The sequence below is a fragment of the Pinus tabuliformis genome, chromosome Q (assembly GCF_031772625.1).
Source record: "Pinus tabuliformis cultivar Carrire ecotype Pingquan chromosome Q, CPIR1, whole genome shotgun sequence".
NCBI lineage: Eukaryota > Viridiplantae > Streptophyta > Pinopsida > Pinales > Pinaceae > Pinus > Pinus tabuliformis.
Genome location: NC_142296.1, coordinates 1189836890 through 1189853723, shown reverse-complemented (window position 1 = coordinate 1189853723; position 16834 = coordinate 1189836890). Strand labels below are relative to the sequence as shown.

Sequence of the window (16834 nt, the reverse complement as noted above, 5' to 3'; positions counted from 1 at the left end):
TACCCAGGAGAGAATGTTCAGGTTTCCTCAATAGAATTTTTCCCTCCTAAATATCTTGACGAATTGCAACAACATCTATCCTTGATAGAAAAGTAAGAACTTCAAGAAGAAGGAACAAGAAGCATCTTCATATCGGAATCAAAGATACAAAACAAGGCAAAGCCAAATGGATTGAGATTGGAAGGGTGAGGCAATTGTAGCCTCATCTGTTTGTTGGCTGAAAATAGTCTTTTGGAGGTCCAAAAGCTTCTAATTGGGAGGAGTGATCTAGTGGATCAGTAAAGTGCTAAAAATTCCAAGTGTTAAAAAGTGCTTGAAACTAGTGCCAAAGTGTAGAGCTCGCTGACCTAAATCCAATGCAACTGGAACCGCTCAAAATTGATATCATGTATCGTGTTCTGATCCTTTGCCAAAACAGGTAAAACATTTGTAGGTTTGATGTAATACTATTGACTGGTAGTCCATACACTAATTGGGCAGGGTGAATGGGTAAGCCGAGTATACCTCGTGGGCCAATGGCAGGTTGTTAAGTGGCCTCGTGTGATTGGTTCATTTTGGGCGCATTTGATTGGTGGATGGAGTTTTGAAATGGACCAATGTTGGGATGCAACGTTGCCCAGTCATGGGCTGCCATGTGGCACCCCAGGGTCAACAAAATTTGGTAAGGAACGAACTGCCACCGACTAGATTCGAACCCAGGACCTCAAGGCTCACAACACACGGTCTTATTGCCAGACCACAAGTTTTACTTATTAATACATAACAGTGAATGTTTATTTGAATTTTATGCATTTAAGAGTTGGGGGAATGGGTTAGGGTTAAGCCCTTCCCCCCGGTCACCTTACCGCCCATGGGACCATAGGCAGATAGGAACCGAGGTCTCGTGCTTATCCATGGCCCAAGGTTTTGAAACCCGCGTATATGTAACCACCGAACTGGAGCACTAACTGTCTAGGGGGTTATCGATTAAGCCCATCCCACAATCTCGACACATGCATACAACCAAACGCAGAGTTTGGGATGGGTGCTTGGAAGGCCAGGTGGAACTTTGGGGACCAACCCCGGGTTATATGCAGTTCCACAGGACCATAGGGCAAAGGCGGAGGGGTCGGCAGCGAGTGTTGGGCAGAAGCACTAGGCCATGGGCACTATGGCATTCACATGACCCTCGGCGAAGAATCGATGCTAAGGCGGAAGGTGCTAAGGTGAGTGGACTAGTTTAAGGGTAGCATGCCACCTTCTATGACCATGCGCCAAGGTTTAATGGGAGCTCTAACTGTTAGGGCAGGCTGTTGGCCCAACCCTTAACCCTGTGGGGCACCAAATTAACATGACCTCTAACCCTAAGGGGTTAAGCCAGCGAGGGCGGGTTGTTGGCCCTGGCCCTTGGCCGCATGGCCCATGTGGCCTAAATTTATGCTAATAGGGCATCATTGTGCATTTAAAGGAGGCAACGAATTTCACCCAAAACAAAATGAATCTCGTTGTTGCCAGGCAAAATTGTCGCTTGACGGTTCTAGAAAAGGCGCAATTAGTAGGATGGTTAGCGAGAGAGTGCAGTTTGTAGAGCAGTTAACAAAAAAAACTTCTAGAGAGCAAAACTTCTTCATATTTTGGCCAAAATGAGCCCAACAAGAGCCCAACTAGGGGTTTTTAACTATTTTGTATCCATTGGAGACATAATTCTTACATTCTAATTATTGTAAATCTATCTAAGCACAAATTTTAGCACTCAATGAAAGAGGCCCAACATTGAAGGTTGGACCAAGACATGTAGCCCAGGAGAGGGGTGAACTCCTTTATCATTTTTATATTATGTGTTTTTAATATGGTATATTTGTCTTTGTCCTTATGCTATTAAATAATATTTTAAAACCATAATTTTAAGTGTTTTTACAAAGTGATCCATTGCCTAAAAGACTTAAATTTTACTTGCAAATTTTCCCATCACCTTCAAGTTTGCATTTCAGATCAACAATGAGTATCAAGCACCGTTGGAGATTATCTCATTTGAATCTCTATATGGAAGACGATGTAACATGCTAGTGAACTGAGACAAACTAGTAGATAGAGCCATTATTTTGTGAGAATTACTAAGGGAATAGGACGAGTAGATAGAAAAATATAAAATAAGATTTAAAGGCTACGCAATATATGAATAAAATCTATGGTTATAAAGGTATAATATATAGGAAATTTAGAGTGGATGAGCACATGTTTCTAAAATTGAAGGCTAAAATGAGATCATTGAACCTTGGGAAGATACCAAAAATTGGCAACAAGGTATTATGGTACATTTGAAGTTCTGGATACAATATACCCAATTGCATACATGTTTGAATTATTTCATTCATTATAATTCATAATGTGTTTCATGTTCCTTTATTAAAGAAGTATGTAGTTAATCCTAACCATGTGATTGATTGGGTTGTGATCTAGGTGGGTCACAAAGTGATATTTCATGTGGACATAGTGTACATCATATACCTTAAATTAAAATTTCTTAGGAACTAATTCACTGTCATGGTAAAGATCCAATAGACCTACTATGGTCTATGAGACTCCATGTGGAACTACAATGATGCTATATAGGAGTCACTATAGATTATTGCAAATTTGGAGAAAAATAAATGTACATTTGTAAATAAGTGTATAGAGATTCCATTTTGGCCACTGAATTTTCCAGAGCCACAACTACGAGACTTCTTGTTTAGCCTATGTTAGGGCCCTTGGAAGGGAAGTAGGATAGCCTAAGGGACTTAATGGAAAAGAAAAAGGCGCACTTCCTTTATGTAGGTTGAGAGGAATATGATCATAGTGTATTTCTATTTTAGAATTTATCTTTCATTTTTAATAGTTTGAGTTGTAGCCTAGTGCAACTTGTAGCACTATTAATATGATAGATTTGTAGCAAGAGAAGATAGTTATGCTTCACATTGTAATGTTGCTCATTTAAACATGTATTCTACTAGAATCCTTGAGCAGGGCACTCACAATGGGAGGACTGAGAACCCATTGCATTTCTTCTTATCTTTCAGTTCTATGTTAGTGTTGGTTGCAAAAATTATGTATTAAGATTATAAACTCATGTTTTATACTAGACAATTGGCTATTTTATGTCATTTTTAACTTTTATTTTTTCTTCATGTCTTTGAATACTGTAACTTTTGTTTTGTTAGTATTTATGTACTTCACTTCTATAATTTATTTTTATAATGTTTAGCACTTAAATCATGTTTAATGAACAATATAATTTAATTAAAGTTGTTAAGATTGACCTTCCAAAAGCAACCCTTAAGGGAGCCAGAGTGAACATCAAAATTTTTATGCTGTGAAGCATAAGGGAATGTCACTTTTGGGATAAATATATGCAACAATGAATATTGAATATTGTAAACACTTTAAATGTCAACCTAGGGTTCATATATTTATCCCTTTCCCACACTTTTGTTATTTAAGGAAAAGGCGGAACATAAGCCCTTTGTAACACTTCTGTAATTTAAGTGAGGAAGAGGAGGATTTCCTCTTCTTTCTGACTTTGTCAATATTTTGGAGGAAGACAAAGCTTCTCATACTTTATCATAGTTATTTACCCTTACACATTATCAAGATAGATAGTAAAGATAAAAAACGATGACAGTATGAAACATAAGATGAAGTTAATGTTGTACCAAAAAAATACAACCATAATGTTAAATACTACAATTACCTTCATAGTAGCCCATTCTCACACCTATCATTTAAATGAGGAGATGGACCACAAACCCTTTGCCACACTATTGTAATTTGAGTAAGGAAGAGAAGTAGCATTGGCACTTTCTCACACGTTATTAGTAATTGGGAGGAAGAAAAAGAGCACAAGATCTTTCTCATACATTCTCATACTTGTTAGCTTTTTAAAACGTTATGGATGAGGACCTTGTTCTCATATTTGTTAGTTTTTAGAAATGTCATGGATGAGGACCTTGTTACAAACTTATTTGATGTTTACCAAAAAGTTTGGAAAATGATATATCAATTATAGAAAATTAGCTTGATGTTTTTATTATTGGAAATTGACATCTAAACATTACAAATCAATATTTTAAAATATTTTTAACATTGAAACCAATAATAGTAACATATTTATGATAGAGTAGTTTAAGTAGCTGAAAATTTAGCTTTCAAAATATAGATTTGAAATTTTTAATAATCTACGTTATAGTTATCATATTATAGAATTTTAGTTACCCTATAGATTTTTAAAGTGATGAATCTATTTTTGTTTTCGATCAAAATTTTACAAAATAAAAAAAAATGTAAAAAAATTACTCTCTCGGACAAAATTTACATTTCATTATAAAATACGAATTTTTTTATTTAATTTTTGTAATTAAAAAATTAAAATATTTAAATCGTTAAATTAAAATTTATCTTTACTTGATTTTAAATAAAATTGATCTTTACACCAAATTTAAAAAATGAAATAAAATAAAACAAAATCTAACGATTAGATGGATTAAATGTCAAATATAATGAAAGTCTTTCACATTCATAGTTGACTGAAATGCCGGTAACATTAAATCACAAATTTAACGCTACAATGAAGCTTTTAACCTTGTTGGATTTGAGAAGATATATTTGTCAAGAGTGCAGAACTTAATCAAAGGAGGTTCGAAAAACCAAACAGGATCTTTCTTAATGCAAAATATGATCTTTTTATTTACGAGTGGCAGAATTTTGTCTGAAACATGAGACTTGTAATAATGGCAACGGAAAGTATTTTGTCTGAAACATGAGAATTTTGTCTGAAACGTGAGACTTGTAATCACTTTATTGACTATTTCACTTTATTCGTTATTTTTTATTTGGTGAGTGGCAGAATTTTGTCCGCAAAACGAGACTTGTAATAATATAAACGGTAAGTAGCCTCAATCACTTTATTGACTATTTCACTTTATTGGTTATTTTGAACTAGAGTGATGGTGATCAAGAGGCGCTGGCTAATAATTCTTAACAGCTAAGGTTGCTTCCAGGGTCCACATTAAATTGGCTGCAGTAGTTGGTGTAATGACTGATGCGGTCATTAACTTGGTCGGTGTTTCCACCGTTGCATTCTACTGCTCCATTGATTGCTTGAATGGTTGCCCCGAATCCCTGACCGGATGTAATAGCGGTGTGGCAGTTGCTGTTCACATTCCAAAACCAGAGCGCAGTCTTCCACGAGGTTAAGTCGTCCTGAGCAACAGTATCAGGGTTGTTCAGCAGATCTTGGCCCAGATAATCACCAGCTGCACCATAATGACGTAGTCTTTAACGCGACTTTTTGAAAGCTTTTCCGGCGATTTTTTCTGGTGAAAATCCAGCAGTGATTTATTGGAATCCAAGTTTGATAGCTAATTTCTGCACAATGAAACCGTCCCAGGGGTTTTTCAGGGTGCTGAATCCGAATATGCAGTTAAAAAACCATTTTAACTGCAACAAATCATGATTTCATCTCAATTTCTTCGGCCGGATTCCGTCACCGGAATCTCAAAAAGTCGCATTATAGACAACTCCCACCATAATTATAATTCCTGCAGAAAGCAAACGGTCAGTCACCGAACATTCAATTCACATATCTATAATTGCTTGCCTACCAAATAGATAGACATATACACTACCATGAGAGTTGCAGGGGGCCACGTCCGTAGTATTGCTTCCCGGCTGCGCAGGGATATTGCGTATTGGTGGAGTCACAATAATCGCTTTTGTTTATCTCCTCAACGTAGCACAGATCTGTTAACCAGCCAGACAGTCAACATAAATAAATAACTAAGTAAAATTATTAGCACGGATATGTTATTAATGCCAAATTATTATAATATTTATTATGTAAAATTATAAGATTCAAGGTTAAAAGTACTCTACTATTTATTAAAAAAAATAAAATAAGGTGATACATATATATATATAAAATATGCTGGTTGGCAATTTTTCAAATCCTCCATTATAGATATAGTGTTTTTTCGGACTAATTTTAATTAGTGTTATAAAGTGAATGTGGCCTACAAAGCTCTCAACTAATTCCTAAGATTTCTCACAGATATATTTTTTCAATCTTTTAATCCTTCACAAAATTAATATTATCCAGCCTTTTCAACAGCTGCCCCTTCTAAGACTCATTCCGGATGATTTTTCAGAAGATGGACCAAAGTCCTCTCTGCCTCACTGGGCTTATTTACTAAATATACAACTAATTTTTAATATCTAATATGTAAAATTATTAGCACAGATCTGTTAACCAGCCAGTCAGTCAATATATTTGTTAGCACAATTATTAGCACAGATCTATTAACCAGCCAGTCAGTCAACGTTAATTTCTAAATCTCTTAATTTGTGTCATACTTTCACCTGTAAAGTGACTGTGGACCTTGAAACGCATATACAGTTTTTCTACATTCTATATTATGATCTTTTCTACAAAGCTCTTAACTAGTTCTCAAGATTTCTCATAGATGTGATTTTTCAAGCTTTTAATCTTTTATGAAATTAATATTATCCCAACTTTTTGACGATTGCCCCTTCTAAAAACGAGTTCTTGCTTCTGCTTTCTATATGATCTTTTCTACAAAGCTCTTAACCAATTCCTAAAATTTCTCATAGATATGATTTTTCAAGCTTTTGACCCTTTATGAAATTAATATTAGCCCAACCTTTTGACAATTGCCCCTTGTAGAACTAGTTCTCGCTGATTTTTTGGAGGATCAGAACCTCGAAGTCCTGGCTGCCTCAAGTGGCCTTATTTACTAAATAAACTCGACCAAAGTCCTGGCTGCCTCAATTGGCCTTATTTACCAAATAAACTTATATTGAAAGGCATATTCTAATATATTAAAAGCATATACTAATTTATAGAAAAATCTTCTTTTAAGTAGAATTCAGTGATATATTTTCAGTTTAAAATATATTTTTAAATTTATAAATAAATTCAATCCCTATTTGAAATTCTACTAATTAAAAGACTAAAAATCAATATAATCAATCTAAAAGCCCTAAATGATAACTGTCTAAAAAAGCCAAACCATGCCAAACCAAATACCCGTTTTTTCCCCCAGAAAATCCATACTTTTCAAACACAAGACCTGTTTAGTTGTAATTTTACGTAAAAAAACAAAACCTAATATCTATAAATTCTGCAATGAAATGATAACTTATATAGATTTAGAGATCATATGAAAAAATTGTTTATAAAAACAGGTATAAGCATGTGAGACGCACTGCCAGTCTCGTGAGCAACGTTGGCGAAGAAAGCAGCAATTTCTCTCTTGTTGTCATCGGAGGTCCCAGTTGTGCCAAAGCTAGAAAATGAATTGGCCGCATTAATGAAGTCACTGTATGCATAGAAGGTCTTTCCTGCGCAGCTATCAGCAGCAGCAGACAAAATTCCATTGAAGAAATCTTGGGTAGCAATATCCGAAACAGCTCCACGGCAGATAGAAAGAGCAGAAAGGGCAAAAGCAAACCATAGAATAACAGCGCTCACACGGAGATGAGTTGCCATATTTGCGAGTATACTCTTGTTATGGCTGGCACAGACACAAAATTCTGGTGCGCTGCTTCGCTGTGAGGAGAAGAGGGCGAGATGAGTGTTGGTTATATAGCCGCGGGGATCGGGATGATATTTGGTTCAAGTTGATTTCATGTTGACTTATCACCGCGTCTCTACCGTGAAAAACATGCTACAAATTAACATTAATATTTACGCGTCACAGTTCAAAGAACCTCGTTTTCCTCCCTCAACAACCAGGATTTGGTCATGGTTGAATGCACCGTCGAATTTGAAGACTTCCCATCACAGACAACCTGCACGGCGCAGATCACGCTTGAAGACAAAGGGATTCGTTTGGCAGTTGGGCGGAGAAGCAAACTCCTTTTTTCAGCCAACCTTCCATTAATAATTACACAGTAGAATATGAGTCCCATTCCCATTACAAGCCAAGTTGTGGAATTGTGAAATGGTCTTTGATTTAAGATTATGGCATTCAAATCTGGTGGGCGCATTATTCAAAAGTAACGGATTGCTTGATATTCATTAGAGATCGATTGACACCGATAAAAGTTGATCTAATAACATTTATATAATTCTAAAATTCGAAGTTATCTCTTCGTCCTTGTATTAATACAGATTTCTATAATTTTAGAAGTAGACCATGCATTTTGGTGTGAAGTGAAAAACCTACGAACGAGTGAAGTTCGTTTAATAAACATTCATTTATACTTTGATTTTAAGTTATAATTTTTAATTTATATTTTGGTATTAATAGGAGTTATATATTAATTAGTATTTGTTATTTAGTTTAAATACAGATAAATTAAACAAAAAAAAGGTTACATAGTAGTTAGTTTTTGATATTTAGTTTAGATATAGTTAAATTAAAGTAAAAAACAATAATAAAAAATATTACAATTGATAAATAGCTTATAGAATTTAAAGTTTTCATCACCAATCCCAATCACCAACCCCATACATGCGTTTGAATAGAAAATTATAAATGGATAGACAGACAAGTTTGAAGCAATCACACTAAGCCACTGATGTTGAATAGATTTGGAAATAACACTTTCTTTAATAAATAGTTAGAATTGGTTTATTAAGTTGGTGGGTTGTTGAAATATTCTCTCAACAACCAATCTTTTAGTTTAGAAATTATTAGATCTAATAAACATTTTATGTGCTTTATAATTTTGTGATTAAGAAGTAATAGAAAATACTTTTTGTACTCATTTTCAATTTCTTTCTTGTATGAGTTGGTAGCTCTGGGCTAATTCCTTAAAAGAGAGGCTAGAAACTATGAGAGGAATTTAACTTTTGCTACTGTTAAAAAACAATCGTGTAGGGATTAATGCTTGGTGTGATTGTATGAATGCAAGGATTCCAGAGTCTTCAAGGATCCGTGACTCAAATAACTCACTGTGTGGAATTCTCTGTATAGCATCCTCCTCATTATTTTCTTTGCAGCAGGGTCTCAACGTAAGTCCTTTCTTGCCATGACGTCTCAACATTTTGGTTATCATCTTCCTGCGGCTTCTCAACGTCCACGTTCGATTTCAGTGAGATCGAGGAGATGTGTGGCATATACTTTTATTAAATTAATTTGCAAAGTTCGTCTCTTCTTCACGTATGAGTTGAAATTGGCTTTGGGGAGGAACGGTGATGCCACTGGCGCATTTTTAAAGTAATATAAATTATTTATATTAATTTTGGACTATGCTAGTGGAGTTTGTGCTATTGTGATTTTTTTCGTCCCATTAACTCAGCTCTGAGCACAACAGAAGGTGCGAATAACATCAGAATAAATTGGACTACCAAGAAGTGGAGCTAGCTATGAGATCTGACATATGTGGAGAAAGTGAGCTTGCCCGGTAACAATACAATTATTGTTATTTTAAATATAGAGCAAATAGTTTTGGAAAATTCAATGGATCAGATTTTTTTATTTGAAAGGTGAAAGTCCAAATGAATTTGACACATAAAAACTTATGGGGCTTAGTAAAAAGATTAGAATCAGCACCTCAAGATGCAAAACAATTAGTTAAATGGCAAAAAAAGAGAGGAGAAAGCTAAGTCTATTATGGAGTTATCTTTGTCAAATTCACAAATTCACCTTATAGACTTAGTAAAGTCCCCTTCAAAAATATGGGAACACTTAAAGCAAGACATTTGGGAAAAACACAGTGAATACAAAATTATCTTTGAAATTGTTGTTATTCAAACTCAATGCATAATGGGATATCATTGTCTACACACATAAATGATCTAAAATCACTCATAAGGCAGCTAGAGGAAATTGAGGTAAAAATAGAGGAAGAGAATGCTAAGGCTATTTTGTTAAATAGTTTATAATTAAATAAGGATAATGTTATTTTCACCTTAAGCCAATTTTCCTCTCGATCATTAGATAAAATGATTGAACATTCTTAGTAGAAGAGAAGAGGATGAAATCAAGTAATACAGAGGACAACTTACATGATGAGATGACATTATTCTCAAAGGGGAGAGTCAATAAAAACAAGAACTCAATAGAATGTTTTTGTTGTCGAAGACATGTGTTATCACAATTCTAGGCTAAGTCATGAGTAGGTTTTAAAAATTTTATTTTTTAGGATTAATTTTGTAAATTTCAAAAAAAATTAAAATGGTACCGAAATTTCCGATAGCGCCCAATTTTCTTGTTCAGTTAGTGTCCCCTGTTTTTCGGATAGTCTTTTCATTCCTGTTTTTTTTCCTGTTTTTTTTTTTTTCCAATGCTATCGGAATTTCTGGTAGCATTTCCCGTTTTAAAAAAATAAAGTCAAAAACGCAACTATTTTCGATTGTCCACGTGTCATAATGGTGAAATATTTAATCCAAATCATGAGATTTCATGATTGGATAGGTCACAAAATTTAAGTCAAGTCAAGTGGTAGTGGTTAATCGATTTGGTTGATTGAATTAGCTAGGTGTTAGTCACAGCCATAGCCAGTCATTGCTTACTCCATAGGTCTTAAATAAACCCGTGTTTCTCAAGTTAAAACGTGTCCGCAGCGTTAGTCTTAGCTATATGTTTAAATTCCAATGGTCGTTCTTTCTATTCTGCGTAATGCGCTACCGGAATTTCCGGCCGTTTGAATTAAAGTAGAAAATTTTCCAGATTTGCAAAAAAGTCTCGTACAGCCACCTATAGCAGATTAGCTAGAATCTCCAAAGCAAATTGACTTCATCATTACTATTACATATTGTCTATTATGACATGAAATCTCATTTAATCATGAAGGATCATATGCATAGGAGATTGAACCAAAACTTTATCTCAAATATTCGAAAATGGAGAAAATTTCACCATTTCGAATTTTTGAAGTGGAACAAAGGAGACAGTGATTGAGGTGGTTAAGAACACATCCGATTTTTTCAGGCAACCTAATTCAATCTAATTGCAACATCTATTGGGTAAGCTTCCATACTTTGACACCTATTCTTCATAACAAGCAAGCAGATATCCATGGCATCAAAGTCTAGGAAATGTGGAAAGCTTAAGAGAATCGAACCTCAAGGAGATGAACTAGTTGATTCTAATCCAAGTGTTAGAAGATTGTTTATTCAGGTAAGCTAGTATCCACTCTGCACCAGGTTAGGAGGCTCACATCAAGGTGTAGCCCAAGAGTTTGCTCAAACTTTCAATGGACATGAAGCTACCATCTTTGGTTTCAAATTGCACGTTTTAGAACAGTCAATTGAAGAAGCTTTTAACCTTCCTTAGGAAGGAGAAAAGTGGTTTAAGGGACAACTCATTACAGGAGGATATCTCAATAATTGTACTAGTGATGAATACAGAGATCCTAACTGGGCCAAAGGAATTCCCAGCAATTACCTTAAGAAGGAATGGGAAGAAACAGTCAAACTGGTTAAGATTTTTTTCAATTGTGAGAGAAGGTATACAATAGTATTACTTTACCATATGAGGTTTCTTTTTCATTTTGCAGGTATGAGGACTCTTAATCTGCCCTATTTCATATTGAAGAGCCTCACCAAAATGGCAGCCAGAATTCAAGCACACCAGGAAGTATCAAAATATAACCTATATCATCAGGCAATTATCAAGATTCTAGTTGAAGAAGAACTAAAAAAGAGAAACCAAACTTGGGAACATTTATTGTTTTACAGGGCAAGCCAACCTACACCAAAACCCCAAGAAACTATTAAATCTTCTTCAACACAGGTTTAGACAAAAAGGACATCAACTATATCAACTCAAGGAAGTTCCAAAAGAAAGGCAAAGAAGGAAAGTGTAAGCAGAGGTACCAAAAGTAGCAAAGAGAAGCCTTTAGCTGCTAAATCTAAAAAGAAAAAGGAGGAAGGTGAAATCTCTTCTTCCCAGAAAAAAAAACCTTGAAAATGGTTCCTCCTGTTAAACCTTTTCCTAAGGTTTACACAAGAACTCGGAGAGGAAAACTTGTTGTTGGCATTATGGCTAAAGTGTTGTCCTTGATGGCAACCCATTCAGGTGAAAGATCACAGTACTTCAAGTCAGCAGCAGAAATTGATGATCAGTTATCAAATATTGAAGAAAATAAGGGGTACGCAGGTACACCTTACATAAGGTGCGTACACGCAGGTCAGTGTTACATAAAGTTCGTACATACCCGCAGTTATCCCGTTCAGGAGGTGCGTACCCCCAGTGCACACATTTCAAGGCAAAGAAATTCACATGTGGGGTTTTCTTATGTTTTACTCTTGGTATTTAGCCGACGATATTGGCTTATTATGGTGTCAGCTCGTGGTATTGATCCATGGTTTAAGGAAGAGCTTTCCTATATAAAGCAAAGGAGATCATTTGGCTTGAGCATGTTTTGGGTTGAATATCTTATGAGGGCTAGATCTGGTCTAGATCTAAATAAGGCGAATCTGTTGATGGACTGAGATCTCTTCGGCGTATGTTCAGATCTGTAGATCTAACTGTCTGGGTTATTGCTGAAGTCTTGAAATCATCTATGCCCGAAGGTACGCAGGTACAGTGAAAGAAAAGTGCGTGCATACGCAGGAACGAAGCGTTTCAGGTGCGCCGGTATGCAGACACAGAAGGGTTTCAGGTGCGCCGGTACGCAGACACAGAAGGGTTTCAGGTGCGCCGGTACGCAGGCACAGAAGGGTTTCAGGTGCGCCGGTACGCAGGCACAGAAGGGTTGCAGGTGCGCCGATACGCAGGCACAAAAGGGTTTCAGGTGCGGAGGTCCACAGGCAGTTCAATGAACTCAGAGCGAGGTACGTAGGCGAACAGTTGAGCAGGGTGCGTACTGTAAGCAGGCAAGCAGTTGAGCAGGGTGCGTACTGTAAGCAAGCAAGCAGTTGAGCAGGGTGCTTACTGTAAGCAGGCAAGTAGTTGAGTAGGGTGCTTACGTAAGCAGGCGAGCAGTTGAACAGGGTGCTTACTTCTCTTAAGATCTTTGTTTATCATTGCTGTGTTCTGGGTTTGGTTCTATTATTGTTGATCTGGTTACTACAGTTGACTGGGTGATTTTCTTATACTTTATGATCATTTGATGCTTATGGATCCAGTTTGAAAATTTATGAAAAGTGGTCCTTGTAAGAAAAGAAGTAGGGGGTTGTAGCTCCCTTCCAGGAGAGACTGGAAAACGAGAGAGAGTTGTAGCTCTCTGCAGGTTGCAGCCTGTATACTGGTCAAGGAAAATTTTAAGGATGGAAAATTTTCTTGAAGTTTAAAAAATTGGCGAATCTCACTAATCCCTAATATGCAAACTATAAAATGTGTATTGATATATTTGTAAAATTATTCAAATCTATAATGATTTTATATATAGTCTCTATATAATGTTGGCGATTTTTGAGGTAAAATAATTTTATATTCTAAAATTTGGGCGAATCATCTTTTATAAAAATTGGTAATTGGCGAATCTTTTTTTGGAAAAATCAAGGAAAATTAGCCCACTGGGCGAACATTAGCCCCTAAAATTTTCCATGGTACTGGTAAAGGACTGCACCAGTACAAAACCATTGTAAAAGGAGTTTCTAATTTGAAAGAAGATAGAGACATATTGCAGCAGGTGGTTTTCACCCACATTGGGTTTCCACCTTACATCTTGTGTTCTTTGGTGTGACTATCTGTTTTCTTTGTTCATGCTCATTATTTTATGGTACTGACATGCAAAAATAATTCAAAGAACAAATAAAGAAGATTTATTAAAAGAATTAGATAATACTGATTCACCCCCCCTCTCAGTATTATTTCCAACAATTGGTATCAGAGCAGGTCCTTCAGAGAAGCTTGATCGCTTGAAGGTAGATCGTTCATCATGAGCAACTACGAGAGAGAAGCATCAATCAGGCCACCGGTTTTTGATGGGACAAACTTCAATTATTGGAAGGTAAGAGTTACTGCCTATCTTCAATCTCTTGGTACAGAAGTTTGGGACATCGTAGAGACAGGCTACGCTTTTCCTTCAGCTACTCCTATAGATGCAGCCGAGAAAAAGAAGTATGAAACAAATGCAAAAGCAGTCAGTACTCTATTAGGATGTATATCTCAATCAGAATTCATGAAGGTAATGCACTATAAATCCACAAAAGAGATATGGGACAAAATTGTCACGAGCTATGAAGGAGATGAACAGGTAAAGCGTGCTAAACTTCAAACTCTCAGAATTCAGTATGAGACTCTCAAAATGTATAATGATGAAAGTGTGGCTAACTATTTTCTTCGGGTAGATGAGGTTGTTAATTGTATGAAAAATTTGGGTGAAGAAATAAAAGAGGCTATTGTGGTTGAAAAGGTTCTAAGATCATTGTCCCCCAAGTTTGAATCTAAAGTATCTGCAATAGAAGAAAAGGAAAATCTACGAATTCTTACTATGTCTTAGCTACATGGAATTCTAACTGCTTATGAAATGAGAAAGGGAGGTCCATCAGACAGAAGAGAAGCTGCTTTCAAGGCATCAGGCAAAGGAGATTATTATGAAGCGAGCCACGTCCCAGAAGAAGAGGAAGAAGAATCAAATTTTGTCAGAAATCTTCAAAGGGGTTCTGGAAGGTTCAGAGGTAAGTTACCTTTTAAATGCTTTGCTTGTGGAAGAGTAGGTCACTATGCTGCAAAATGTCCTGCTACATGGAACAAGAAACAGAATGCAAATAAGAAAAGCTACTACACTCATGAAGATAGTGATGGTCTATCAAACAGTGATGAAGATGAACAAGGTAATGAATATAAGTTGTTAATGGCATTTGAAGATGATGATTATATGGATGCTATAGATGTGGATAACCTTTATGATGAAATTACTAGACTCAAGAGATGTATAGAAGAAAAGAACATGATCATTGATACTCTACAATTTCAAATTGATGAAAAGGAAAAACATCTTGAAAAATTAGAAGGTGAAATTGTTGGTCTTAGAAAAGAGATTGAGAAAACAAAAGCTATTAATCTCAAGTTTGTCAAAGGATCTGAAACTTTGGATGAGATTATCAATGTGCAGCGGTCTCCACTAAACAAGACAGGTCTGGGCTATAATGGAGAAACTTCTCAAGCATCCACCTCAAAAAGTTATCTTGATGCAGCAAGAAGAAATGAGCAAAAGCACAATGAAGATCATCAGGTAAAGAAGGGACGAATTACAAACAGAAACTATCAGGGGCAATCCATCTTAAGAGTGAACAAAAGCTACAACCAGCCACAGGTAAAATCTTCTCAATTTGGTTCAAGAATAGATGACAATAGAAATTACAATCAATTGGCTGGTAGATTCGATAACCGCAGAAGTTTCTTCAATGGACAATGCTTTTCTTGCCATAACTTTGGTCACAAAGCAGCTCAATGTGTTGCATATAAAACGATCATGACTAGGGAAGCTCAAAAACAAAGAAGTATGACCGGAATTACAAAAAGGACCTATAACAACTTTTCGGTTCTTGAAAATGAAGTTGAATGTTCTATTTGCAATAACTTTGGTCATGAAGACTCTGAATGCAGGAGCAGGTTTCAGCAGAAAAAGGAACAAGCCTCAAGCACCAAAACATGGAGAATAAAGGAACCACAAACAGAAAGATGTGGGATAGCTTTTTATGCAGAGGGACAGGAAAATCTATGGTACATTGACAGTGGATGTTCGAAGCATATGACAGGTGATAAAGAAAAATTTGAGTCATATTCTGCTCTAGAAAAAGGAAAGAAAGTCTCTTTTGGAAATGATACTCCTGCAACTATAAAAGGAAAAGGCATTGCTCAGTTAAAAGAAAAGGTCAAGGCTGGAAATGTTTTGTATGTTGATGGATTGAAGCATAATCTTCTAAGTGTCAGCCAGATGTGTGATCAAAGAACCAAGGTTATATTCAGATCAAATGGATGTCTTTTTCGTGATCTTGATACAGGTAAAACAGTGATCAAAGGCAAAAGAACTCCAAATAATCTGTACATATTTGAAGAAGGACAACAACAATGCTATCTGAGCAAGGATGATGAGCACTGGTTATGGCATCGGAGGTTGGGACATCTAAGCTTTTCACAAATAAGGAAAGCATGCAAATATCAGGCAGTTCGCGATCTTCCAGATATCAAAATTCCTGACAACACCATATGCAAATCATGTCAGTTTGGAAAACAAACCAGAACTAACTTTCCAGAGAAAGAAGGATCAGCTAGCATGCCTCCTGAGCTAGTACATACAGATACATGCGGTCCTTTCAGGAAAATAACACCTCGAGGAGAAGAATACTTGATATTATTCATGGACGATTTCTCCAGGTTTGTCTGGTTAGGACTTATGAAGCACAAAGATGAAGCATTCGAAAAATTCAAATCCTTCAAAGCCTTGGTTGAAAATGAATCAGGTCACAAAATTAAGTGCCTCAGATCCGACAGAGGTGGGGAATTTACTTCAAATGAATTTTTCGATTTCTGTGAAGAACATGGGATAAGAAGAGAATTCTCTACAGCAAGAACTCCTCAGCAAAATGGAGTTGTGGAAAGAATGAACAGAACAGTCCAACAAATGGCTCGTGCTATGCTTGATGAGTCAGGAACTCCCGCAACTTTCTGGGGTGAAGCTGCACATGCTGCAGTTGTTATTCTCAACAAAACAAATGTCCGGGTGAACAGCACTCAAACTCCTCATGAGCTCTGGAGTGGTAGGACTCCTTCGGTAAAGCACTTCAAAATCTTTGGGAGCAAATGCTATATCAAGAATACTGATGAGCAGCTTGGCAAACTTGAACCTAGAGCAGATGAAGGCATTCTTCTTGGTTACTCTCCACATAGCAAAGCATACAAATGCTACAATAAAAGACTTGGCAGAATTGTTGACAGCATTGATGTAGTGGTTGATG

At 36.2% G+C, this 16834-nt stretch overlaps 1 pseudogene across 1 annotated transcript; it reads right to left on the bottom strand.

The window, feature by feature from the left end:
• Positions 1-4811: 4811 nt before the first annotated feature.
• Positions 4812-7607, bottom strand: LOC149223971 (endochitinase 4-like; annotated as a pseudogene). Its single transcript, XR_016249012.1, has 3 exons — positions 7240-7607; positions 5643-5757; positions 4812-5290 (listed from the first exon to the last, which is right to left on the bottom strand). The product of XR_016249012.1 is annotated as an endochitinase 4-like (transcript).
• Positions 7608-16834: the final 9227 nt, after the last annotated feature.